This window comes from Hyperolius riggenbachi, chromosome 1 (genome assembly GCF_040937935.1).
Source record: "Hyperolius riggenbachi isolate aHypRig1 chromosome 1, aHypRig1.pri, whole genome shotgun sequence".
Taxonomy (NCBI): domain Eukaryota; kingdom Metazoa; phylum Chordata; class Amphibia; order Anura; family Hyperoliidae; genus Hyperolius; species Hyperolius riggenbachi.
The window spans coordinates 416,199,726-416,219,694 of NC_090646.1; the positions used below are offsets into that span (position 1 = coordinate 416,199,726).

The 19,969-nt window shown below is 40.3% G+C and overlaps 1 long non-coding RNA gene across 1 annotated transcript in view; it reads left to right on the forward strand.

Moving 5' to 3' along the window:
* LOC137552695 (uncharacterized) overlaps positions 1–17,563 on the forward strand; it is a 75,127-nt gene extending 57,564 nt beyond the window's left edge. Inside the window, exons 3-4 of the long non-coding RNA XR_011027163.1 lie at positions 11,717–11,818; positions 17,306–17,563. This is a non-coding gene — a long non-coding RNA (uncharacterized lncRNA). The remainder of the gene's footprint in view (positions 1–11,716; positions 11,819–17,305) is intronic.
* Positions 17,564–19,969: the final 2,406 nt, after the last annotated feature.

Below are 19,969 nucleotides of genomic sequence, written 5' to 3' on the forward strand. Positions count from 1 at the left end.
AAACACATATAGAGTAAATTATGTTTTACTTGTCTGCTGCACAAGAGTTTTGGTTTGATTTGAAAAGATCCATCTTTTCAACATTTTATATAGTCTGTAATCATTGTGATTGACTCACAGTGATCACAGGGTCAGGAGCCAATGAAATTGTTGTTGGATCATTATGAGATCCTCAATTGATATCCCTTAGTAAATGAGAAGCTTCATGTATTATTCATTCCTATATGTTTTGCCAATCTGAACTCCTTATTCACAAAACCTGGTTATCAATTTAAGGACCAAATCTAAGGTCCAAAGTTTGCTTTAGCATTTTTCTTACTTTAAGCGTTAAGAAGGAAGCAGTGATATTGGTTTAGAGAAGTTGTTACAGCTTCACAAATATTAGTTTAATATTTTTCCCCTTATAAAAAGTTTAATATCATTTTAAAATGATTTTTTTCAAAAACCATGCTCTCTACATTAGCAGGTCAGAATACAAGGTATGCAAGATTTTAGCCCAATGGAAAGCAGGATGTTTCAAGTTCCTCCAAAGCTGGCTCCAGTTTACAGTTCCTTCAGCACTGTGAGATACTGGAGGACTGCTCTTGGGGGTGTGTGGCTAGCTGATGGGTCTTTCAGTAGTGCCTTCCTATTGGTAAGCACTAGCAGAGGTGGAAATAATCACCTTTTATACTAAAAAAGAAAAGAACATTTCCTTACAGAAAAAAAAGTCTTTCAAGAACTAGTGTTGGGCGAACAGTGTTCGCCACTGTTCGGGTTCTGCAGAACATCACCCTGTTCGGGTGATGTTCGAGTTCGGCCAAACACCTGGTGGTTCGCCCGAACTGCTGAACAGGGCCCTGTTCGGCCAAATACGGCCCCCCTATGGGGTCGCAGGCATAAGGGGGGGAGCATGCCCCGATCGCGGGTGGGGTCGGAAATTCCCCCCACCCCCTCCGCTAGCGCTCCCCCCTCTGCCCGCTTCCCCATACAAAAGTTTGACGAAAGTAAAGTAGTACCGGTGGTGGTGGCTGGCTGCTGCAGTGGCTGGCTGGCACTATGAAGTGACTGAGGAGGAGGAGTCGGAGTAGGACGCGTTGAGGGAGGCCGGGCAGCGGGCGGTTCAGCGGTAGTACCCTTGTGGTACTTCCGCCCTTTCTCTGACCTCACGTCCTCTGCGTGATGATGCATACGAGGGTACGCGTGACGCGTACCCTCGTATGCAGAGGACGTGAGGTCAGAGAAAGGGCGGAAGTACCACAAGGGTACTACCGCTGAAGCCTCCCTCAACGCGTCCTACTCCGACTCCTCCTCCTCAGTCACTTCATAGTGCCAGCCAGCCACTGCAGCAGCCAGCCACCACCACCGGTACTATTTTACTTTCGTCAAACTTTTGTATGGGGAAGCGGGCAGCGGGGGGAGCGCTAGCGGAGGGGGTGGGGGGAATTTCCAACCCCCCCCCCCCGCGATCGGGGCATGCTCCCCCCTTATGCCTGCGACCCCATAGGGCCCCCAAAAGTGGGATGTTCGGGGAGTTCGGGGTTCGGCCCGAACATGACGAACATCGCGGCCATGTTCGGCGAATGTTCCTGAACCCGAACATCCAGGTGTTCGCCCAACACTATCAAGAACTCAGTAGGTTGGAGCAAGACCGCCAGTAGAATTTGTCAGGTTCTGGCACTGTATCTAAAATGAAGATAACATTGCAAACATATACAGCAAGTGAGGGTTATATTGCCATTTAATCTTATAGTTACAGTTATCAGGGTTGTAACATGGCATCATTTTTCATTGATCGCTCTTTTTTGATTGTACAATATCAATGCAGGCGGTTGTAACGAATGACCACGTAGGGACTTTCTCTGTAAGCATGAACTGTTTTTCTGCATGCTCCTCTCTAGCCATTTTATCATTATGTCATTGCTGACCTGTTTCCGTATATATACATGCGGGCTAGCCCTTCTGCACATATGGCGACCCCCCCCCACACACACACACACACACACACTTACTTTTGGCCTTAAAAATACGCCAAAAGCTTTGACCCGCTGATTGGCTGACCCCCAATGTAGTGCCATTGCCCCCTATGCAGAGTGCAGATTTGTAGGTGCCTTTGAGTGCACTATCCAAGTACAAGCATGTTTTAGCACGGTTAACTATCTTTCCTCACAAAGGCTTGCATCTAGTGTCCTATGCAGTTTATAAACTGGCCACTAGAGGTCCAAACTCACTGTCATGTGACTACAGTAAGCCTGGAGATCTGGTGGCAAGTTTGGAAAGCTGCACAAGACCCTAGAGAAAGCAAGCCAGAGCAAGGATAGGTAGCTACACATACTGCAGCATGCTCCACAGTGCACTTTGCATATGGGGGCCCCCACACACCTCATCTGCGAAATAACCCAACTGGCGATGTATGCCCACACACACAAACACACACACCACTGCCACCATTTTGCACCCAAAATTTGAATTTGGGACTCAAAAAGTTGTCATATCTGTGGTTATATACAGTAATACTAATACTACAGCTGAGTCAAACTACAAGCTCTCTTGTGTGTATGGGTTAATTCCTCATGTTGTTACTATCTAACCAACAAATTCAGAAAATCTATTACATTATTTGATGTACAGCGGTATAAGTAGATTTGTATGTGAAAATAGAAAAAGGTAAACTAAAACTAATGAAAAAAAAAATCAAATAAGCACTTGGCTCATTAAAATGACAATGATATGTACTGGCATTTACAATGCTGTGTGAAACCTTTTTTCCCTTTTCCTCCAAGGATTCGCTGTGTTCTACAGAAATATATTAAAAAGCCCTGAAGAGTTTTTTGAATGACAACTTTAACTCTGCTTGCAAACAGTGGCTCATTAACCTGACATGCTGCCTACACTGATGGAGGAATTTACTGTAAGTAACATGGAAACATGTGTTAGAATTAAAGGAAGCGAGGAAACGAAACCTTCAGCAATTATGGATGAAATTGCCATTAAGTGAAAGATTTTCCAAGGATTTAGGCTGTACACTAGCAATAAAGTTACATCACACCAAATGTCTGTGAAATAATTCAAAAAAGATGCCGAAAACAAAGCGTAATTATCTGGACATGGAGTTCTGTTACATGGATAATCTTTACCTATGTTTATGGAATACTGAATCAGAAACCTTAAAGTGAACCTCCGGACTAAAAATCTACTCAGCAGAACTGAAAAGGCTTGGTGTTTCTTTAACAGTTTCACAGCATCAGAACTTTGCTTTTCTTACCAAAGCATAATTTTTTGCTGTATTTTTATCTAAGCTCCACCCATCAAAGAAAAAAAGCCTGGGCTTATTTTCCTTATGCTGTGCAGAGCATGATGGGATTTGCTATGTTGTTATTCACATTGCTTAGCAACTGGGAGGGGTGATAAGGACACAGGACAGTTGGAACTGTGTCTCATGCACCCTGTCACCTCCTTTCAACCAAAAAGATGGCTGCCATCATGAAATCAAACATTTGCCTGTTCTTTTAAAACAGGGTGGGTAAGAGATTATATTACCTATCTATTTTAAATAACATAAGTAATGTAACTTAATGAAAGTATGTTTGTTTAGGCTGAAGTTCCTCTTTAAGGAATGGAAAAATAAACCCCTTATGCATTAAAGAGGAACACATATAATGTAATGAATAAATATTACTTTATAAATGATTTAGTCACTGTTTGCCTATTGTAAAATCTTTCCTAACTCTTAATTATATTCTGAAATGTACCACAGGATATCATCAAATCATTAAATGTATCATTACTGCTGGCAGGTGTATCACTGCAAAATGTTTTTCGTTGTGTGTAGAAACAATATCAGGTTTCCAAGATTGCCCTGGGAGGAGAATTCTGCATATAAACAGCTTAGGCTAAGCATTACTGGGAGGGTGGGGCTACATACCAATATCCCAGCTGGTCCAACAGGTTGGCACAGAGTAATACAATATAAACACAGAGATTCAAGCTGGCACTGCAGTAGCTAATGCTTAGGAGTTTACTTATAAGTCTGTGATACTTTTGGAGGTAGCAGCCCTGATGTCGTACAACCTAAACAAGTGTCTGGGTGTTCTCCTTGACTTAAAACAACAGGTACATCAATTTGGAAAAACACCTAAGAAAAGTTTGTCCGGCACCACTCCTTTTCACTTGGTTGGTAGGTTTAGTGGGCTGGGCAGAGCTGCTACAAACAGACAGGAGGGAGTCTAGTGAATAAATTAGCCCATAAGGCTCAGCATAAGCACCTGGTATGCCGTTTCAATTATGGTTCCATACACTGTATGAGTTAGCATGAACAACATTGGATATTAAAGCAATTTTAAGTGAAAAGGAGTGGTGCCGAACACACTTTTCTTCTATGTTTTTCCATGCAGAGTAATGGGGAGCGAGGTGGAGAGATGGGGACAGGAAAGCCTGACATGCAGTGGCGGATGTTGGGTTTTGGCTCTTGGACATCTGGTAACAGATGGCTGTGTGTGTATTTGCTAAAGGAGATGCAGTGAAGGGCAGTAAAGTGAAGATATGTCCTCTAACAAATTTAGGGATGGCTGAGAGGAGGAGCTGTAAAAGCCCCTGTGATGTAAAATATTAGAAGGATAAAATACACAATCTTAAACCAGAACAAGGAAAAAATGGTGGCCATACAGCAATTTGAAGGCCTGATGCCCAACTGATTAAATAATATTATTGAATTGAGAGAGAATCCAGTATCACTTCGATTTGTTGATGGAGCAGGATGGAAGATTTTGGTTGATCATACAGGAATCGGTTACTGTTCACATGATTTTGCTTGACAAAGAATCGATTTTTGGATTCAGGGCATGGAGGCACAACATCTTTCAGATCGATTAGTAAAGGGTGAATCACATCAGATATTGCTTCTAGGGTGTGGGCCACTAGTCAATCGGGTTTCAGTCAACCACACTGTAGTTGATTGCCCAATAAAGTCAATTGCTTACTCGCTTGATGCAAAATCAATAAAAGTATGGCTACCTTAAGAGATACAAATATGTATTGGACACCCACCCATCTCAGTCTTCCCCTATAATTAGGGGACTCCCCAGGAAAATATATACAGTGGCCTTGTATTTTGTCTCACTTTTTCTGGAGAGCAACCATCATAATCTAAAGGAGATTCCTGGTTGAATCCCCATGGAGAGCGAGTTCTCTACGGGTCCTATATGGTGGTTGCTATCTAGCAAGCCACCTTTTAAGTAGCACTCTCTGTAATCAATATCCAAGTGCTCTAACTACTACACTATACTGGTGTTCCTAGTGTTTTCTTTTGCCTTTTTTCTTCTGGTCCGGGAGCCCATCATATTTGAAGTTCCTCCATCGGAAACATCCACTTTTAACAAATCAATCACACACTGGGAACTTATTAAAAATATTTAATGCTGCTTATTACTGGATGCTGGCAGCTGGAGGAAAAAACATTTTTTATTATCCTGTATTATAGGCAGAGGAAGAAATTTGATGAACAAAAACCTCACTGCAAAGGATCTATTTTTAGCAGAAAATAAATAATGACATTAAACAAATGTAAGAATTATGATAATGCGGAGTACACATTTTCCAAATGAACACTTAAAAGAATGATCTATCTCAAGTAAAATATTAGGCATTAGAACTGCACACTCCTAATTGAAAAGCAGGAAGTGATTTAGAATGCTCATTATAAAACATTCATATGGCCTTTTATACCTTTCTGCTAGGCTAACTAAAAGGAATGTCATTTGGCCCCACAGTTGGGTGCTCAGTAGATGTTTTTACATTATTTAACATTCTGAAAAGACACATTTAATCTTTCGCATTATAAATAAACAGACGTTTGGCTTTCAGTATGCTCCATAACACTATCAGGCATTTAAAAATTACAAACTGTAATTGTAAGTAATGTTTAGCAGGGTTGGCTTTGAATTACTGATAATTGTAAGTGTATCATGAAAAGGTGGCCTGTGCTTTGAACTGTGTCAATATTTCTGCAGTAAACAGTCTTCATTGTATAAATGCAACATATTAAAAATATATAAAGAAAAAAAATCAGCACCTCATAGTCACTTAGAATTATGTATTTCTTCCTACTTAAAAAAAATTACTGTATATTCTGTCATGTCAGATCTTGCTGCAGAGGACTGTAGTGAAGCGGCGCAGGTGCATGCATGTTTTATGGGCAAAGCGCAATCTGTTCTTCCATACCGCTCTGATAAACAGGTAGACAAGGAGAGCTGACCAATCCACTTAGGGAGAGGGAGAGCTGACCAATCCAACCAGTCAGTTGCCTATATACTGTTATATACTGGGTACCACAAACAGTGCAGCACCAGTATCTGTTCATACATAGCACCAGTATATGATGTTTTTTTTTGGGGGGGGGGGTGCGTTGGAAGAGGGATAGTCTTATACGGCAAGTATATCCCAAAATCTATATTTTACCTGGAAAAGTTAGGGGGGGGGGGGTCATCTTATACGCCCAGTCGTCTTATACGCCGGAATATACGCATGCAGTAAAAAATGGCTCAGGGGAAAAAATGGTGCACCGTTCCACCGATATATGTATCATAAAACGCTATTTACCGTTTTACTGTTAATACATTAAAACGGTAAATAGCATTTTAAGACACATTCATCGGCGGATCGGTGCGCCATTAGAAAAAGCAAAGGGGGTTCACTACAGCTACATTCTCACGTTTCCAGGAATCCTTGCTAGCGTCCAAATCCATGGCAACAGAGAGGAATCCGAGGCAGCCTCTGCTACATGTTTCCCCAGTCTGGCCAATGAGCACAAAGGAGGAGGGCAGAGACGTTCCACAAAACACTCCCTACTATTGACACCAGTACTTAATTATACTTTTCTGACAAGTTCCTGCAACTGATATAGCACAATGCTAAGGGTACAGACTAGGAAAAGGTCTTACAGGTTCGAATCTGCTCTTCACTGCTTTTTTTTTTTTTTAAACGGCACTATTGTAATATTATTGTAACGTTTTTAAAATAAGTGTGAATGCAGAATAAGGATAAGAGACAAAGAATTTGTGGCTGCAAACTGACCAAAAATAGCGGTGTTTAGTCAGAGAAAAGTCACTTCTCTGACTAATCACCGCTATTTTTGGTCAGTTTGCAGCCACCAATTCTTTGTCTCTTATCCTTATTTTGCGTTCACACTTTTATTTTAAAAACGTTACAATAATATTACAATAGTGCCGTTTAAAAAAAAAAAAAGCAGTGAAGAGCAAACTTGTAAAACCTTTTTCCTAGTCTGTACCCTTAGCGTTGTGGTATATCAGTTGCAGGGACTTGTCAGAAAAGAATAATTAAGTACTTGTGTCCGTAGTAGGGAGTGTTTTGTGGAACGTCTCTGCCCTCCTCCTTTGTGCTCAGTGGCCAGACTGGGGAAACATCTAGCAGAGGCTGCCTCGGATTCCTCTCTGTTGCCATGGATTTGGACGCTAGCAAGGATTCTCGGAAATTTGAGAATGTAGCTGTAGTGAAACCCCTCTGCTTCTTCTAATGGCATACCGATCCACCGATAAATGTATCTTAAAACGCTATTTACCGTCTGAATGTATTAACGTTAAAACGGTAAATAGCGTTTTATGATACATTTATCGGTGGAACGGTGCGCTATTTTTTCCCCTGCACCATTTTTTCCTGCTCCCGAATATGCGGTACTATATTTATTTTTTTAAGTATACCTGTCACACTCACTAAATCAAATTGTGCATAAGGTGAATTATACAATTTCAGTTCACACTTCATTTTTTCAAATTATTTCATGCCTTTCTTTGCCAGGCTCAACTGCTTCTAAAAATGACCTAGTTAATTAATTTGTGACCACATTTATTTTGTGAACAATTTACGATTTGTGACTGGGTTTCAAGCCAGAATCTAAGGATCTAAGGCTTGTAATGATCAGAGATTGGGAAAGATCCTGGAAGACACATTGAAAAGGATCTAGAGAGTAACAAAAGTACATGTAAACATCTTTCCATATATTCCAGTTGGTAGATGTTTTACCAAATTACTTATGCAAATGGGGTTCAACATGATGAAGATTATTTTTTGTTAATTACAGTACAAGACAATACAATTATGTTAAATGGAGACAAGGGTGTAATTGTAATTATGAAAAAGTACTGTCTGGGAAGCCACAATAATTTTACTCTGTTTTTTTTATAAAACTTGGGTAAATTTCAATTTCTAATCCTGCTATTGAGAAACATCTGAATATATTTCCAGTGTCATTTCTTAATCTTCTTAACTGGAAATGTAGGGCTCTTCTACACTTGCAGGTTAAACCTGCCTTGCTTTACCATATTTTACAGCAACGGGATGCGAAAGCAATGAAAGTCCAAGAAGACTTTCACATTTATTGCAGTCCATTGTGGTGCGCTTGAAGTATCCAGGCCGACACAAGGGCAACAAGCTTAATGCACAGTGCCTCGGGTAATGGAAGTCTATAGGCCTCAAAGTAGTGTAAACATCAAAACACAGGGCGTCATGGCATGCATGCGTGAACTGATCCAGCAGGGTGTATGTCACTGAGCGGGGGGTGGCGCTATGCATAAGACCCTGTTGACACACTCTACCTCAGTGTCATATGAGCAAGGATTTTGTGTTGAGGTGCAATGCAAAAGGAGAAACAAGTGTAAAACCAAGCTAAAAAAAAAAAAATTCAGATGCATAGATATTAGAGGTGTACTGTACTCCTAACCAATGAATTGTGCAGAACACCCTTGATCAGGCTACTGATTCAAAGCAATGCTCCCAGAAATTCATCATATTTTACTGCAATGTCAAGGACTCAAATATTGACTTTTCATTGGTGCTGGCCAATCAGCTATTTGAATAATCACTAGTACACATACATTGTGACAGTATAAATACTTTTAGCTGATACATGAATTTGGCTGTTTTTGTTTATGTCTCAGGAAGAAGGGTGTTTGGGGTGTCTGTATTGGGGACTTCTAGTGCCTCTATTTACTATTATTATGCCATCTAATTGAAATATAGTTAAAAGAGCCAAATATAGCTTTGTCTTGCATTGTAAACACTAATTTTGATGTCAAATCTTTTTTGTAAAAATTGTCAATATGTCCCTCTTGGCTAATTATTTTGGCTATATTTATATAATAAAGACACTAGAAATGTAGAATGTTGAAAATTCAATGCAGTTTAAAAATGGTTTAGGCCAAAGTAGTTTCTAAAAACAAAATACTCCAGGTCGAGTGGGCTAATTTGTTTTTATTAGATATAAATAGATATTAAAATTCTTAAAAATATATTATAAAATGATATAAAATTCTTCAACATTATATTTCTTACAGGCTCCCAAACTTCATCTGCAGTCAGTGCCAGTTACCAATTTTGCTTAATTATTTCTACAGATGCCACATACACATATCGCATATATAAGTTAATCACAAATCATTGAAGTATTCTACTGATCATGATTAGAAAGTATAAACAACTCTGTAATGATCAGACAAGAGAGACTGCTTCTCTTTCATCCAGCTTTATGCATATAGAACATGCTATCTGTATGTTAAATAGCCACAGATGCTTCATTCATATGTAAGAAAGCTAATGCAGCATCAAAGAGCATCAGAAATCTTTCATATTGACAACAGAGAAATCTGTGAGAGCCATAAAATAATGTAGGCCATACAAACAGCTCAGTAATGTCATAATGTGTGTCTGCAGGTACAGTAGAATCTGTTATCTAGCAAGTATAGGGCTTAGTACATATGAAAGATAAGCATAGTTTTTGTTTGCTAGAAAGTTACTATTAAAATATGCATAGCTATAATACTATACTATACCTTTTTCTATGCCCAAACCTTAAACTGTATTAATATTGAAATATAGTAACTAAAATAAGTTAAAGTGAACCTCCAGACTAAAAATCTACTCAGCAGCACTGAAAAGGCTCGATGTTTCTTTAACAGTTTCACAGCATCAGAACTTTGTTTTTCTTACCCAAGCCTAATTTTTAGCTGCACAGAAGCTAAGCTCTGTCCCGTCAAAGAAACCTGCCTGGGCATTTTTCCCCTGATGCTGTGCAAAGCATGATGGGATTTCTGATGTTGTTCTCCTTCTGCTGTTTTGTGCAAATTTGTTTTGTTTTATTTTGAATTTGAGATTTGAAGCCTAGCACGCGCAGCTGGGAGGGGTGACCAGGACACAGGACAGTAGGAACTATGTCTCATGCTCCCTGTCACCTCCTTTCAACCAAAAAGATGGCTTCCCCATGAAATCACAAACATTTGCTTGTTTTTTTAAACCAGGGTGGGTAAGAGATTATATTACCCATTTATTTTAATTAACATAACTAATGTAACTTAATGACAGTATGTTTGTTTAGGCTGAAGTTCCCCTTGAAGACAAATAAAGTTAAACTTTGACGGAAAGTCCTCGGGGAGTCAATTGCGCATGTGCGCCCTGGCCATGCACTCCAGCTGCATTCACGCCGCCTGGGAGTGTTCTGCGCCTGAGCTGCATGCGGGAGCACGATGGGGGAGTGCGCTTAGCCAGACTTTTCGGGAACAGTTTTGGGCGGACTACAAAAAATTGATTCAATGGAAACTATTCCATTGAAATTGCAATGCTTTCAGTACTAAAGCGACTTTTCACAATGTGAACACACACACGTACACACTCTGGAGACAAGAACTTTGGTAAGATAGATTTTGATCAGGCTTGATTCACTCAACCTTTCCTAGTTTAAATGTACATGCTTATTAAAGTCTGGAAATATCTGATGCTTCTCTTATTGTGCCAGCAGCACTTCAAAAATAATGTTCAGTTTTTCTATAAAAATACAAGATTTGCTTTCCTGCAGTTTAAACCAATATAGGAAGTTAGAACAATACTGGTCACTGTATGTTTACACCATGGATGGAAAATCCTTGCCCTGGAATCCTCATGGACAGCTATGAAAAAAGGAGCTAATATAACCAGAAATCATCTCTTACACGGGAAAGGAGAGTTTCATTTTAAAACAAGACGTTTTGAATCAGGATGATACAATTAACTGGTTTAATTAAAGTCAGAACTTCCTCTCTCCTCTAAAAGATAAGCAACAGCATAGTAGCCTTTAAAGCAAAACACTTCTTTGTTACAATTAATAGAACTCCTACAGATTTTACTTCCTGGATTTCCGGGGAGCACAGGGTTTACCGCCAGTGTTTACATATTAGCACAGAACAACGGCGCACTGCAGCACAATTCAGACATAGTTGACAGCCTTAATTAACATTTGCTGATATCAGCTAAGAACACAAGCTGATCTTCCTAAACACACATGAGGCCAGATCCAATGCACATTTTCTCCTAAGTTTTATTTTAGGTGATATTTTCATATTGTAAATAAAATGCCTTTTAAGCCAGCAGCAAGCAAGAAAATATTCACAATACTTCTGACAGTACTTTTCACCTACTTTTTGGTACCTTTTCAATTGCAGGGTGCAAAACGTATTTTAAACAGAAGATGAAAAATTATCTCCTAGGAAAAAAAACTTAGGAGAAAATGTGAATTAGATCAGGTCCACAGAGTGAATTTCTCAGCAACTACTGTATTTTTCAGACTATAAGACACTTTTTCCCCCCAAAAAGTGGGGTTTTTCTGCACTCCTAGTGTTTGTATGTGTGCCTCCATTTTCCCCTTTGTAACCACCTTATGTTCCCCTTTCTCTCCGCCTCTGTGTCCCCTCTGTAGCTAGCCGCACTTCCTGCTCTGATCATTAAACGTGTGACCAGCACAAGGGGGAAGGATTAAGCAAGAGAGAAACCACTTTTCGCCGCAGGCACACTTGGTCTGGTAAGTGATACAAGTGGCTACTACTGCTATTTACTGCACGCACGCAGAGCAAGGGGACACTGAGGCGGCTACAGAGGGGACATGGAGGCAGCTACAGAAAGGATACTGAGTTGGCTACAGAGGGGACATGGAGGCAGCTACAGGGAAAGAGGAACACACAGGACACTAGGGGACAGGAGGATGATACAACTGCCACAGGGGGAGGACACAAGGAGGACACTGGGGACAACAGGAGGACACAAAGGGGACATACAGGACACTGGAGGACATAAAGGGGACACTGGGGGACAGGAGGAGGACTCAAGGGGGACACACAGGACACAAGGGGAACACAGGACACAAGGGGGGCAGGTGGGAGGACACCAAGGGGACAAGGGAAGGACACCAGGGGGACAGGAGGAGAAGAATAAAGAATAAGTGTGGAGAATATCTACAAGACGCTCTTGGACCATGGACGTTACAGGTATAGTATATTTTTCCCTGGTTTTTGTCCTCTAGCTGCATCTTATAGCTCAAAAAATATGGTACATTGTGTTTTCCTTGTGTACTGTGCAAGAGTTTAGGTCCACTTTAAAAAAAGTAAGTAAGCTTTCGGCTGATAAGTCTTCTTCAGTTTCTGTATATCGACAAGATGTTAGACAACACAGCTTATTTACATCTCACATTAAAAGGAGATACATACGTAGCTGTGGACAGCAGAGAACAGCGGCGTGGGAGCAATCCGAGTGAATAGGGCTGGAGGAAGCCCGTCCAAAGACGGATGGGTACCGCGTGGTAGGTGAGTGGACTAGGCCGATTCCTGAGTTTTCATGCTGAAATTTATCGGGAATCGGCCTGTGGTGTATGGCCAGCCGACAGATCTCTCTCTAATCTCCACTAAATGTAAGGGTACCTTTACTCGGTCAGCCTTCCCTCCATGGTGCTGAACTAGTGCTGACAACTGTAAGTCCATTTGTTTGCACTCACAAACGTTTTTTTTTTACTATTAATATTAAAAATGTTTTGCCTTACATATGCACATAACCCTTAAACCAATTCATGAAATCTAAAGGTCAGCTGAAAGAGAGCTACCAACTATGCAGGGCTTCCCTCCATGAGCCTTTCATCTATTGTTCCAGCAGCCTGTATGTTGTGTGGTATTTTTTATATCTGCTTTTAGCAGGATTAAAGTGTTTGATTGCATATAAACCAACCACCAGCATCTGAAAACCTACACTGTTTCAGTAATTCTGCAGGTGAAAAGTTTTATGTCAATTTGTTGATATGCATAATTTTGTACAAAAACAGCATAAGCTACAAAAACATGAGATAAAATGTTATACAGAATATTGTGTGCACCATGAACTAGAGCATAGATGCTGAGGAGCACACACTTCCATTTCTTTACCTGCAGCATCATCCCCCATGAATGTGAAATAATATTGTGAACATTCGTGAAAAATGCTACTAATAGTTTCAAAATAATTAGATTAAATGTTTGTGTTATGGTCCACTAGAACTTGCAGAAAATAAAATTGATCTGAAATTTAAGTTATAGTTCATGGCAAGGAACACATGTCCATATGCCTGTGGCCCAGTAGGGCTTTCTGAACAGAAATTTGAGAACTAATCTACAGAGTAAGGACAATAAGCAAGGAGGTTTTTTTTCGCCAAACACAAAGTGATGGTATCTTAAAATAAGAACTTCATAGCTGAGGATAAAAGCAAAGGGAAAGAAGGGGTCTTCCAGATACATTGTGGACCCTGTTTATACTAACTACAAATCTCTAATAGGCCATACAACCTTGGACGCAGTTTGCAAAGGTTTTCCTGAAAGGTTTGTGCTGTAAAAGTGTTCAGTTTAGGTGTCTCTTTATAGTCTTTTACACTTTATTACATGTTGATCATTTAGTTTGACCTTAAAGGATGCCTGAAGTGAGAAAGATATGGAGGCTGACATATTCATTTCCTTTTAAATACTGCAAATGTTCTTGCTGTCCTGCTGATCCTCTGCCTCTTATACTTTTAGGCTACTTGCACACCAAGACGTTGCGTTAGGTGCCACGTTAAGGTCGCATAACGTGCACCTAACACAACGTATGGTGCTGCAAGAGCCGACGGTAGAGTGAGCCGCGTTAGGCGGCTCGATTCCTATAATGTCTCCCAGAGTGGCGCTGATTGGCCAGCGGGACCACGTGATGCGGAGCGAGACACTCCGCATCACGTGGTCCCGCCGGCCAATCAGCGCCCGCCAGTGCAGTGAATATTAAGTAGCCATGTGCGCGGCTACTGTAGCTGGCTCTCTCCGCCTCCTCTCCGCCCCCCACTGCGCATGTGCAAACAGTCTAACGCTGCTATAGCCGCTCCAACGCCGTAGCATGCTGCACTTTGCGGAGAACGTGCAGCGTTACATGTAATGCAACGTGGGCTGTGTGAACAGCCCACTTGTGTTACATTGCTGTGCGTTGGGGGAGCGTTACAGGCGCACTAACGTGCGCCTGTAACGTCTTGGTGTGTAAGCAGCCTTAACCATAGACTTTGAACAAACTTGTTTCAGGCGCATGATTTAAAGAGAATCTGTAATAAAAAAATCCCTCTGGGGGATACTTCCCTCAGGAGAGGGAAGCTTCTAGATCCTGACAAGGCTTCCCCCATCCTCTTCTGTCCCTCTGTTCAAGTGTCAGGGTCCCCCGAAGTACGACGAGGTAAATATTTACCTACCACGATCCTGTGCAGGTACTCTAGCCGCTCTTCATTTGGGTTAAGGCAGAAATAGCTGAACCCGATCGATCCGCTCTACTGCACAGGCACGAGTGCATACGATCGGGCTTGGCTATTTCCGCCTAGCCCGACCGAAGAGCCGCTACTGCATCTGCACTGGATCCCAGAGAGGTAAATAAAGCAAGCCTTGTCAAGCATGTTGTGGGGGGGGATTCGGGGGAGCCAGTGCTGGATTCCCTGACGCTACAGGTGAGGGGGGAAGCCTCATTGGGACCCTGGGGATTCCCCATACCAAGGTAAGTATCCCCCAGAGAGGGTTTTTTTTTACAGAGTCTCTTTAAACATTAGAAAGATCAGCATTATGCCAGTCAACTGGTATTTGTTTAAAAGGAAATAAATATGGCAGCCTCCGTAGCCCTCTCACTTCAGCTGTCTTTTAACTACCAGTACATAGAATGATTCCTGGAAATCAAAGTATCATACAAAAAACACAAGCTTTTGAGGATTTTTTTTTTATTATTTGTGAAAGAAAATGGGGTTTCTGTATTTGGTAAGAAAAAAAATATCACGCAGAGCCTCTGAACATTGCTCATTTGGCAGCAGTCATTTTAGCATAAGTTCACAGATTGTACTGCACCAGAAGGATTCAAGTTTTGTACTTTATACATAAATAACATATTGCCCTGATATACGGTATCCTGTCCCAGAAAATCTATTTGCACATACTTTACCCAGCTCACACTCCCTCCCCAACATACATTGGGCCTCATCCAATTCACTTTTCCCCCCAATTTTTTCCCCAGGAGATTTTTTTTATCTCAGTTTAAAATAACTTTACAGCACTCTGCAAGTGAAAAAGTACCAAAACATTATTCTGAGTATTTTTTTGCTGGCTGGTGGCTTAAAAGACATTTTTGATAAGATGTAAAAATATCACCTAGAAGAAAAAACGGAATTGGATCAGGCCCATTGTCTACTGTTGTACAGTATTCATACTATCGCACTGTGTGTGCAACTAGATTTTCAAAACTGAAACAAACTTTGATAAGACACGGTCATTGGTGCTAAGAAACCAAGAAAGCATGAAAGTCCATAGTGTAGCTTCCAAAGTAAGCCACAATTCTCTTCTGAAGATGGTCTAAGGAAGAATTTAAATAATGAATTCAGATTGTTCCAGTTAATTGACCAGCTGTTCTATTTCCTCTATTTTCTGAGTTGTGCTGTGCCCTATGAAAACCTTATGGACACCTGTAAATAGCAAATAGTGATGAGCTAATTTCATCAGATGTGTAGTGAAACAATAAAGATACACTTTATACCACGTATTGATTCACTTGGAGTCCACAAGTCAGCATATTCTTTTAATGAACATGTTTAAAATGAGAGGACATCCTGTAATGCGTGCCATATGTTAATAATGACATGATTATGGACATGACATGACGTAATAAAGCTGTTATGACAATGCACCATTCCCAAAGTATTACCTGCCTCCTATTTCATCTCTAGACTCTGAATTTAGGGTGACAATTAAAAGGACTTACAAAAGGAAAGTAAGTGAGATGCTAATAATTCCAAATTGGTGCTAATTTTTATGAAGTGCACATCGAAAATGAACCATTTAAATACAGTGCCTGCATTTGATTGCCCCAAGCATACATTTGCAAAAAATAATATTATAAAGCATCAACTCAGAATTAACATCTCATTGACCATCCCCTAGTCATGCATGAAAAATGGACAGTGCTCCTAATAAGTTACTAATGAACACATTTCCATGTAGTCTCTTCAATATCCAAACAGGCACAGGGAATTTTTAACAGAGGTTTCACTCACTGAATCAGCTGAAGTATCTAAGATGAAAGTTACTTTTATTTTATTATTTATACTTTTATTTATACTTTGTTTTTTTGTTTTGTTTTCATTGTCTGTAATTGTATACACACACACAACCACACACACAACCACACACTGATTTCTTTTTGAATTGTGTACACACACAGCAAGCTCTTTTATGCTTTTAACAAGAACAGTTAATTAAATACATTCATTGATAAACTTCTAATCAAAAGTCAGACTGGGCATACTCTTAAAAAATCTACTTCATGGTCCTGAGACCATCTACTTCTCAGACCATCACTTCTCTGACCAGTACAGTATATAATATTTCAAATGTATGCTTAGCATTGGCACATGCAGCTGACAACACATTTTCATCATTTACATATGTAAAAATACATTTTTGATATCTTGTAAGAAAATCACCTATTGCTATATACAATACACTACATAGCAGATACTCTGTGCAGCAACATAACATCAAATTACTGCATCTTCCAAACAAAAGTAAACCAAGTAAAAGTATCAAGTCACAGAAAACAACAAAGATTGTTCCAAGACATTTGAAAGCATACCTTTTCTTATCATAATTACTGATAAATCAAAGTGCACAGAGAAATTCATATGCATTCACTTCTCAACATTTGTACCAAGCATCATGTAAACTTTGACATGACATTGTCTTTAGCCACGAACTTAAATCGGTGTTCACGTCTAACACAGATGTGTGTGTGTATATATTATAATATATATATATATATATATATATATATATATACACATACTTTTTTTTTACATTATTTGAACATGTTAACCTCAAAAACAAAATCAATAGTAGCATTCAGGGCTAGTTTTGTTCTTGTTCCTGTTATTGACAATTGCGTGAAATTTGAAATCTGGGCACTTACCACACTTGCTTGTTTGCTTTTCATTTCTGTCCCCTTCCAGATGGACAACTATCAGGCATCCAATGGGGTCCCAAACTTTTTTGGCAATCCACTTGTGTGCTTGTACTGGCTGAAGAGTCACCTTCGGATAATATTTGTCTGGCAGCTCACAGGGAATGAGAAAGCAGTTGTCTTTTCCACAAGTGGCAGTGATTGGCTTTGCCTGATGATTTTCCTCTGTGACATTGCTCCCTGTTGAGCTTTGATTGTGCAAATGAAGGCTAACCACTGTTTGCTTAAGCTGAATGCTGGACTTTAACATCCGGATGTTATACCTTTGTAATAAAAATACATTTAACACTGCAGCACGGTTTTCCAAATTCTTAAATGCCGCCTTTTTTAAATTATTTTTTTATAATAACCCATTCCTTAAATTGTGATTAATGAGTTACTCTGTATTATTCTATAAAACTCAATTCTTTTGCCAGCTCTAGTGCTGTTATTGTATCTATGTCTTCTTTATTTACTACATTAAGTATACAGTTTGGAAAGTTCTGCAACATGGACATTCGGAGTCATACTGTGTAAAAAAAAGATGAATTTTTCAAGTGAAAAAATGGATTTCTGTCTTTACTTGGCAGATGAAGAAAAGCATGCCAGTCAATAAAAGGCCCAGTTAGCAGATTTAATGTCAATTTTAGGCATTTAATCAGAAAGAAGTTAATGGAAAGTAACTGAACAAAATCAACAGTAAATTTCTGAGTGGCTGGTAGGGATATACTATTTGTGTGGTGGAATCATACAGAAAACAGCCCATCATTCAGTCAGATGCCTTCAGCCCACTGTTCACCCAGTGTTTATATCCTCTATTCACTGCACCTCAATCAATATTCTGAGACAGAGGAACATTACACAGGCTACATTTTTCTATGCATTTCTGTTTTTACCAATTTTTTCAGTTGGCATTGTATAAACAGCCAATTCCTTTAAGAGAAGACACTGATGTGACTGTCTGACAGTTCCTGGTAAAATATTTTTAAAACTATAAATGGAAATAGTCAAAATATTGATAACCGACATTTAATAGAATCCAGGACTTGGCAGGATGGATAATGTACTAAATATGAAAATAAATTGATGTTGCTAAATTTCAACAGGTACTGGAAAGAAATCACGCAATGTTATTTTTTAGGGAGTAAGGAGCTTCTTAGACTTATCAAACAGACAAATTACAGAAAAGGTAAAATGTAATGAGATTAACCCATTATTTGTGAATAAACAACAACATATGTGAAGCACTTTTCTCCAATAAGACTCCTATCCTTTCTCCTACCTTAACCACAGACACTAACTCTTCTAATATATGCCTAACTCTAACCAATCACCGCACAGCCAATAGTCTGATTTTATTGACTGATTTAGCCTATGCAATTATTTCCCCACACCAATTCCCCTCTGCATCAGAAGTAGGGCTTTGAAGACCAAACTGCAGCACTTGAGTACTTAGTGTAACACCCACCTAATTATTTGCAGCATAGATCGTGGATTTATTAAAATGCAGGCACCATCCAACCATCCTCAGGGTATCTGAATCACTGGTGCTACTGCACAAAGGAAAACATGGATCAGTGCAGCACACTGACAATGCAATAGATAGAGGAGAAACTATACAAACTGTACAAAGACATTGCAGGCACCAGTAAGAAAATCCACCAGGCTTTACCTAGAGATTATATTATGTGATCTCTCAACATTGACCAGATTGGTCAGCCATCATAAGCTTTGTCTGTATTTGCCTTAATAATGGCCTGGCAATTCATCTCCTCACATTCCAAATACAGATTTGCTGTGAAAGACTTGTCATGGGAGCCTTTAACCCTGTCAGGTTTGGACAGCTCTGGCCCCTTAAAGGACAACTGTAGTGAGAGGTCTGTGGAGGCTGCCATATTTATTTCCTTTTTAACAACACCAGTTACCAGCAAACCCTGCAGATATATTTGGCCGCAGTAGTGTTTGAATACCACCCCAGAAACAAGCATGCAGCTAAGGTTGTCAGATCTGACAATAATGTCATAAACACCTAATCTGCTGCATGCTTGTTCAGGGTCTATGGCTAAATGTATTAGAGGCAAGAGGAGCAACAGGATATATGGGAAACTGGTATTGCTTGAAAGAAAATAAATATGGGAGCCTCCACATACCTCTCGCCACTGTTGTCTTTTGAGGACCAGAGCCAACCTTTCCCTATTGTACCCTATGATTACTGTGATTGGATCACAGTAATCACGGGGTCAGAAGCCAATGAACTTGTCGATGCAAAAGCTCTGCTGTCACAGAGGCAGCAGAGCGAATGGGTTCAATTATAGAACAGCGGTGCAAATAGTGAGGATGACGTGAGTATACGGCGGTAAATAGTTGGACTATTCAGTCAGACTGTCAGAGCTGCACAGCTGCACAGCCACCAGCAGGACGTAGATCCCAACTACAACTACCGTATATACTCGCAAGCAAGCCGAATTTTGGACCCACAAAAAGTGGGTCAAAAGTTGGGGGGTCGGCTTGCTTGCGAGTGATGTGCCTGAGGGTCGCCCCCCCCCCCCCGCTCCCCCCGCCCTCTCCCACCCGATCCCCCCCGCGGCCGCTGCTATTACCTTAGCTCCGCGGCTTCCTATTCCCCTACCCTGCTCTTAATTAACAGCAGCTCGCCCCACGGGGGCTGCTGCGT